The sequence below is a fragment of the Gekko japonicus genome, unplaced genomic scaffold (genome assembly GCF_001447785.1).
Source record: "Gekko japonicus isolate JY-2015 unplaced genomic scaffold, Gekko_japonicus_V1.1 scaffold3278, whole genome shotgun sequence".
NCBI lineage: Eukaryota > Metazoa > Chordata > Lepidosauria > Squamata > Gekkonidae > Gekko > Gekko japonicus.
In genome coordinates, this window is record NW_015172647.1 from 79,619 (window position 1) to 88,414 (window position 8,796).

An 8,796-nucleotide genomic window follows, 5' to 3' on the forward strand; every position below is an offset into this window, starting at 1 on the left:
CTTCGGAGTCGTGGGGGGGGGTTTTGCTCTCCAGGCCTTCCCTCTGTAGCCACGAGCACAGACGTTTTAACTGTAGTGGGCGTGGCCAACTCTGAAGCCAGCCGGAACTCCGTTCCTGTGCGTTCCGGCCCAAAAGTAGCCCTGAAGCTATGAAACCCTTCCCAGAAAAACAGTGCAACACAGCGATGATGAGGATTGTGTGTTACCTGATTGGATACACTAGCATGCAGTGCCACTCTATGCTTGTCTGGAATGAAACAGTATCTTAATAACACAATTTGACATTAACAGATTTATTTTCCCACGAAGATAGTTTTTAAAATAACAGGAAGGAAATCAAATTAAAAAACCTTTCTTTTTCTTTTTGAGCCCGATTCACAGACCCTCTGAAGCCACAGATTACTTAAGGTTCAGAACCACACCGGTGCTGAGATCCTTTTACATATTCTAATAGGTAAAAAATAAACCAGCCCCTATCTCCAGAGATACATTCAGTTCTGCGTGTGACACGGAACGCAGCAATAGACTGAGAGTGAAAATCAGTATGGCGACCGTATGTTGAGACGTGGAACCTCCCCAGTCATAAGGAAAGAGGAGTGAATGGAACCAATTTTAACAGCAAAACAGGTTGAGGAGCGGAGAACCCTTTCACCGCTCACTGTTTACTGGTCCTCCTCCCATTTCTCCTCAGAAGATCTCAGATTCCAGGAACTGGACTCTGCTAGGGAAGGACAAGGGCTTCAAGAAGGCAAGGCCTGGTTGAGTAGTATGTGGCTAGTGTTGGGAACCCCCCACCCCCTGCCTCAAATGCCCACCCTACCCTGAGTTCACTGTATGACTGTGGACCCAGTTATCTATAGGCAGGTGGATGTGAGTGGGAATTATGGATGCTTTCCTGAACTCCTTAGGGGAAGGGTAAAATAAAGATGGCTGGACGGACAGACAGACAGATAGATGAGGAATCATTGTTTTCATTCTCCCCAGTCAAATAACACATGCACACCTCCCTGTATGTAATCAAGTACCGGAGGAAGAAGTTGTAGAGAACATCCTAGATGGCACCAATGCCCCCTCGAAGCTGTGGAGTCCTGTGAGCAAAAATTCTACTTTGTGAGCTACTGGCATTAAAGTTGTGAGCGAGCAATTTGGCTGCTGCATAAATTAGCTTGCTCTGGAGCCCTCCTTCCTGAGCCGAGACAAAAATGTGTGAGCTGGAGGCTAAAAAACTGAGCTGGCTCACACTAACTCAGCTTAGAAGGAACACTGGATGGCACTGAAGAGCCACTCAATCTATACTTGCCTGTGGGAGTAGGCAGGATCTGAGCACTCGACATGACCAGAAGACGATAGTCGCTCCAGACTGAGTAATAGAAAGAGTGCTCACCACCAGCCTCACAGCTCTGGGAACCTTTGACAAAAATAACTGCTTCTTCCAATTCTGGTTTCATCCTGTCTATCACCCTAGCACGTGTTTTTAAGGAACAAGACTTTCAGACGGTGAGTCGAATCTACGAGGAACTGCTGGGAAGGTAAGAGAGAGGTTTCTCAGGACGTTCTCTGGAACATCAGAGATCCGGACCGTCTCCAAGAGGAGGGGTCTCTCTTCTGATCTTTCAGGTCCCCTCTCCCTTCTTTACTTCCTTGGCTCGAAACCACCCCCCCACACACACACCCACGATGAGGCTTTTGATTAAAACCAGTCCTGGAGCTTCAAGACCTGTATGTATAAGCAGAGTGATTTTAATGGTGGGCGATTCTGCATCTAGCATTTGCTCCACATTTTCTCAACTGGGAGGAAAAAGTGCTGCTCAAAACGGCCCATTCTGCTTCTAGCATTTGCTCCGCTGTTTTATCAAACCCACGTTGGAACAGAAATTCCCCTCTACATTGCATGCCACTTTCACTTTCTTTGATTGTCGGATTTTACTGAACCGTCCACACTGCATGCCGGTTTCGCTTCCTTTGATCTCTCGGTTTTATGGTACCGTCTACATAGATTTATGGCTGTTTTATGGCTATTCAGGGGTGACTCAGCAGTCAGTACAGTGTTGGCCCAGGGTATTTTTTTTAAATGTGGTTTTGAGCCACATCTTTTTCTGCTCCAGTGTGGGTTTGGTAAAACAGTGGAGGGAATGCTAGATGCAGAATGGGCCAATCACTAACAAATACCTTGGGGCAATGCCGTACTGACTGCAGAGTCACCCATGAATGCCATAAAACGGCCATAAATCCAGGCCTGTAGCCACAGTGGGGCATTTTGGGGCCTGGCCCCCCTTACTTCCCGCTGAGGCCCCCCAACTTCCATCCAACCCCCAGGAACCCCGGCTTTCTGGGCCACCTGGAGGACTCCCCACCACCACCCCTTCCCCAAGTGTGGCTTGCTTCCCCATGTAGGCAAGCAGAGTGTGAATGCCGCAAAGGTGAGTTTTTAACATTTTATTTTGCGACGTCAGTGCCCCCTGACTTATTTAAAGGCCCCCTGAATGACAAAATCCTGGCTACAGGCCTGCACAAATCTATGCAGAAGGTACAAAACCAGCATGCAAGGCGGAGAGGGATTTCTGTTCCAACGTGGTTTTCGTAAAACAACCGAGGGAAGAGCCAGTGCAGAGTCAGCCAGGGAAAAGATGGCGGAGAAGGAGGGGTACGACGGATAGGCAGAATCTCATTCTGTGGACTTGATTTGGGCACTGCGGACTGAGTCTTGTCTGCCTGTTCAAAGTATATCTCCAGGGGTCATTTCGTAGAAAAAGAGGTGCAGGAGCTCATTAGCATAACTCATTAGGATAACTTATTTGCATATGCCACACCCCCTGACATCACCAGCAGTGTGTCAGAAGGCAACACCCACTGCAACTTACCTGGCTGCTTCTAGCTCCTCATGGCCCGGGGCTGCTGGGAGCAGGGGGCGGGGCTTGTTGCATGTGCCCGCCCCCTGGGCTCTTTACTGCTGGAGCTCCACTCCTGTGGGCTCCTGCAGGAAATGACCCCTGGATATCTCACTTTCCCATCTCGCTTTCCCATTTTGTCTCTTCGCTAGGGTAATTAGGGAACAGTGGGGTTTGCAGTGTCTGAAGAAGGAGCGTGGTATTCCTCCTGAGGAAAGCCCATTCACGTCCAGCTCCAACTTTTCTGCCTGAAGCGAGGGACGTCGTTCACCACTTTGCAACTTTCAGGGATTTTATTCCTTGCCTCAATTTATCATTTGCCTCACACGCCCACAAGCCCAGATCGAGTCGAATCGAATCAAACCTTAAATGGCATACAGAATAAACTAGGACAGATTACAGCCTTGTCAAAATAAGAGGAGCAGAAAGAAAGACTTACACCGTTAAAATTTAAATAGAACATTGAATCATCACCATGTCTTATCCTGACGGATCTTTGCGGCGCACTGAAGAAACGAAGCAACCTCCTCAGCAATGCCAGGAGAAACATCTTTCAAAATACATCGGACCTTAATAGGATCAGACAATCCCGTCTCTTTTTCGAGAATAGGGTTAAAATACTTAAAAACGAATGTTTGCAGGGAAAGAAGATGTGTGAGATTGTTTCAATACAGTTTAACTTGCACAGGCAAAGACTAGCAGGGTAGGTCCAAGGGTCATTTCCTGCAGGAGCACACAGGAGTGGAGCTCCGGCAGTAAAGAGCCCCACCCCCTGCTCCCAGCAGCCTTCAGTCAGAGCAAGAAACAGCCAGGTAAGTTGCAGAGCTCCCCCCAGCCCCCCGGTCCAAAACAGTCCAGTGGCACCTTTAAGACCAAGTTTTATTCAGGTACAAGCTCTCCCTCCTCTGCCAGGACAGAGCAGCATGTTCCCCCCTCCCCAATAGCTAGCAATCCCAAACAGTCCAGGGGAGCCTGAGTGGTAGGTGTTGCCTTCTGACACACTTCCGGTGATGTCAGGGGGTGTGGCATATGCAAATAAGTTATGCTAATGAGTTATGCTAATGAGCTCCTGCACCTCTTTTTCTACGAAATGACCCCTGAGTAGGTCCCATGTCCTTCATATAAGGAGGGGAGGAAGGAGTCTCAAACCAGATCTCCCAGCATTCGGGATCCAAAGCTTGCTTCCTGCATTATCAAGATGGCATGTCTGCCCCAAGTCTTGACGACGGATCTGTCCCCCCAGGGGTGAAATCTAGGTATGCCCCAGTGCCTGGCTGGGACTAATCTGGTCCCTCCAGGCTAGGCCTTACGAAGCCCCCGTCTCAGAGCGTGATCTTTTTTTTTTTTAAAGAAAAGTTCAATTATTTTAAACTGAGAGCCAGTTTGGTGCAGTGGTGAAGTGCGCAGACTCTAATCTTGGAGAACCAGGTTTGATCCCCCACTCCTCCACTCGCAGCTGCTGGATGACCTTGGGCAAGCCATAGTTCAGACAAGAGCTGTCCTTGAAAAGAGCAGTTTCTGTCAGAGCTCTCTCAGCCCCACCTACCCGACAGGGTGTCTGTTGTAGGGAGGGGAAGGGAAAGGAGTTTGTAAGCCCCTCTGAGACTCCTTCGGGTAGTGAAGGGCGGGGTATCAATCCAATCTCTTCCTCCTCCTCTTCTCTTCTTCTTCTTCCTTTTTATGAACATACGCAAGAGTTTAAGCATCACTTCTGATCCTTCTCAAGTGTCCTCTCCAGCAGCTGGTGCATCCCCTTCCTTGGTGTTGCGGGTGCATATCACCTGGGCTCTGTGTGTGGACATGAGCTTGACTAAACCTTTACTGAGCAGCTCCTGGAGGGCGGCCCCGGCCAGAGAGCCTCGGATCTTCAGCCTCTCAGAGACCACGGCCGGTGTGATGGGCTTGTAGTTGAGCGCCTCCTTGCAGAGCTTGTCGTAGGCCGCTTTGTCGAAGAGGACGAGGTTGCTGAGCTTGTCCCGCACTTTCCCTTTGGACCACTTCTTCTTCTTGGCTTTGCCACCAGACTTGTTGATGGGGTCCTTGTCCTTCTTGGTCGACTTACCTGCGTCCTTCTTCTTCTCCTTGTCGTCCTTGGAAGGCATGGCGGAGCCAGGCGCGGCCCGGAGCGTGATCTTCATTCTGAGTAGCTGTGTTTGAACATGGGAAGCTGCCTTGAACTGAGCCAGACCATGGCTCTCTCAAGCTCAGTATAGTCAACGTGGGCTGGCAGCAGGTCTCTGTGGGTTGCCAACCTCCAGGTGGGGTCTGGAGATCTCCAGCTGACAGAGACCAGTTCGCCTGGAGAAAATGGCTGCTTTGGAGGGTGGAGTCTATGGCATTGTACTTTGCTGAGGTCCTCCCTGCTCCATACCCCGCCCTCCCCAGGCTCCACCCCAAAAATCCCCATGTATTTCCCAATCCAGAGTTGACAACCTTACATAGGTAGTGGTTTTTCACACTACTTTGTTCTGTATGTGGTCACTTGATTCAGATATGTGTGGACTTAAGAAGCCCTAGGTGTCCAGATAGCTTTCCTGTATCAGACCATCATTGTCCTGCCAAGAGGTATGCCTCGATGTTGTTTTTTTGGTTTGTCTGGAGGTAGAGTACACAAGTGAAAGTAGGACTAGACTTGCAGGGGTGTCAAACATGCAGCCCGGGGGCCGAATTAGGCCCCCGGAGGGCTTCTATCAGGCCCGCAGTGGAACTGGCTGTCTTCTGCTTCTTCTTCCAGTTCTGCTGCTGCTGCGTCATTGTAGGTTTGCAGCTTACAGATACACACTTGAACAGCATACTCAAGATTGCAACAGCACAGACATTTTAATGCAATAATTCAGAGCAAGAGATGTCAGTTATCAGACACTGTTAAATAAACAAAATATCGCAAGAGTGCTGATGTTTTAAGCATGTTTTTATTCAAAATTTAAAAAAACCCTTTGTGTTTGTGTCCTTTATAAAGTTTATATCTCTGCTACCTGGCATGACATTTTATGGCACACGTGGCCCGGCCCAACAAGGTCTCATTTATGTCCGATCCGGCCCTCATAACAAATGAGTTTGACACCCCTGGGTTAGAGAATCTTGGCTTCATTTTATCTTTTCATTCAAAAAGAATCATCAACATCTTTAACACTGATGCGCTTCCCTTCCCCCAACCCCATTCTCCCCAGACTGTACCCTCAAATTTCTGGGAATTTCCCAACCTGGACTGGCCAACCTAAAAGAGGCCATCAGGACAGTCAAAGGCTGGCCAGGTGCAGTCTCAGCGCCGGAGAAGGAGGAACATCTGACACGGACCTAATCCTGGGGCTTCCCGCAGTCTGGAACTGCAGATGAGAAAACTGCAACCGGTACAGAGATCCAGAGAAGCCTTTTGCCGGTTTCCCCAGTCTTTTGCTCATGCGATCGGTCATACCTGTAGAGCCATATGATTTAAAAGCTCTTATCTTTTGTGGTCTGAGGACTAGGGAAGGCTAATGGGACTTGAACAAAATGTACGTTTGGAGAGAACTGTCCTTTGGGAAGTGTGTGTGTGTGTGGGATAATAGGAGCAGGAAAATGTTACTGAGTCGCAAAGGAACAGTTTGCAAATTTTACTTTGCCCTCCCCCTAGGGTTGCCAGGTCTGTCGGAAATGCCGGCAGGGGGACGTTCCAGGAGCTGGAAACATTTGTCACATGACGTGCCCACCTCACCGGAATTTACGTCATGTCACGTGATGTGCCTACGTCACCCAGAAGTGACCTAGGCGCATCGGTGATGTCAGGGGCGATGCTCTTGTTTTGGGGCAAAACTCTGTGTTCCAATCAGCCTCAAGCCATAGAGTTTTGCCCCCAAACCAGAGCATTGCCCCCCCCGTCACTGACATGTCTACGTCACTTCCGGGTGATGTAGGCATGTCGCGTTTATTTCCAGTAACGTTGCTGTTTGGGGGGGGGGAGGATTTCCTCCCAATTGGCTGGCAGCGGGCAGGAGCCCACAAAACTAGGGGGTCCCCTGCCCCCAACTGGGGAATGGCAACCCCCCCAACTTTCAGAGGGGCAGCCCTGTTACAGGAAAATCAAGAAAAAGCCTTCTGTCGTCTTTAGAGGCCATATTCATTCATTCATTCATTCATTCCCCACCTGTCTCTGGTTCCAGCTCCTGCCAACCTAGCAGCTCGAAAGCAAGAAATTGCAAGTAGATAAATAGGTACCGCTTCGGTGGGAAGATAACAGCGTTCCGTGCATCTCGGCATTTCGTCATGCCGACCACATGACCACGGAAACGTCTTCGGACAGCGCTGGCTCTTTGGCTTGGAAATGGAGATGAGCACCACCCCCTAGAGCCGGATTCAACTAGCTTTTGAGCAAGGGAATGTCACCTTTGGAGATACAGATAACTTAAATGAATTTTGTGTGAGCTGCTTGTAGGACGGAGGAGGGGGCAGAAGATAACTGCAATCAACAGATCATAAAACGTTAGCTGGAAATTTACTGTTCATTATCTGGTGGCATTCTGCACGAAACCTTATTATTTTGTTTTTATTTACTTTGCTCATTCCCCACCTTTCTTCCCAACGGGGACCCAAGGAGGCTTCCACGATTCTCCTCTCCTCCATTTTAGCCTCACAACAACCTTATGAGGTAGGTTAGGCTGAGAGAAAATGCCTGGCGCAAGGTCACCCAGCAAGTTTCGATGACACAAGTGGGCATTCCAACCTGATTCTCCCAGCTCTTAGCCCAACACTCTAGCCAATACACCATGCTGGTGAGAGCCAGTGTGGTATAGCGGTTAAAAGCAACAGACTCTAATCTAGAGAACCGGGTTCCATTGCGCACTCCTCCACATGAAGCCAGCTGGGTGCCCTTGGGTTAGTCACAGTTCTTTCAGATCTCTCTCAGCTCAAAAAAGAAGTCTAGCTTGCCATCTAGTGGTGCATAATGCTAAAAGATCTAGAATTTGAGGCTGCCAGACAATTTTAGAAGGAGGAGGAGGAGAAGAGATTGGTTTAGAAGAAGGAGGAGGAAAAGAGATTGGATTTATACCCCACCCTTCAGTCAGAGTCTCAGAGGGGCTTACAGTCTCCTTCCCTTCGCTCCTCACAACAGACATCCTGTGAGGTAGGTGGGGCTGGGAGAGCTCTTTTGAGGACTGCTCTTGAGAGAACAGCTCTGAGAGAACTTGTGACTGACCCTAGGTCACCCAGCAGCTGCATGTGGAGGAGTGGGGAATCAAACCCAGTTCTCCCAGATTAGTGTCCGTGCTCCTAACCACCACACCAAACTGGCTATAGGATCTCCTGGATATATTACACACCATGCCATACGATTATTGTTATTATTACCATACTGGTTCCTTCTGATGGCCTTGTAAGCTCCTGAGATGGAGGACACCTGGGCACCTCTGTTGCTCACTCCACCCTCACAACCGCTCATGGAGATCTACCTTCTCTACTTCCTATCCCCAAGAGATGATTGGTGCTGTCTCTGACAGTGCTGATGGCCAAGGAGAGGAAGCATCCTAAAGAAGAGTTCTGCACTGAGAGAGTTGGGGGCTCCTCTGTTAGTGGGGAATGAGAGAAAATCCAGAAGGGCGGCAAAACCAGTGTGGTGCACTGTTTAAAAGCAGTGGACTCTAATCTGGAGAACCAGGTTTGATTCCCCACTTCTATTCCTCATGAAGTCTGCTGGGTGACCTTGGGACAGTCCCAGTTCTCTCAGAGCTCTCTCAGCCCTACCTGCCACACAAGGTGCCTGTTGGGGGGAGAGGAAGGGAAGGCGATTGCAAGCCACTCTGAGACTCCTTAGGGTAGAGAAAAGCGGGATATAAAAACCACTTCTTCTTCTTCTTCTTCTTCTTCTTCTTCTTCTTCTTCTTCTTCTTCTTCTTCTTCTTCTTCTTCTTCTTCTTCTTCTTCTTCTTCTTCT

The 8,796-nt window shown here is 49.2% G+C and overlaps 1 protein-coding gene and 1 pseudogene across 1 annotated transcript in view; one reads left to right on the forward strand and one right to left on the reverse strand.

Annotated features, from left to right (window-relative positions):
- STXBP5L (syntaxin binding protein 5 like) overlaps positions 1-8,796 on the forward strand; it is a 130,369-nt gene that overhangs the window by 44,047 nt on the left and 77,526 nt on the right. The window lies entirely within an intron of this gene.
- On the reverse strand, positions 4,610-4,990 carry LOC107119255 (annotated as a pseudogene).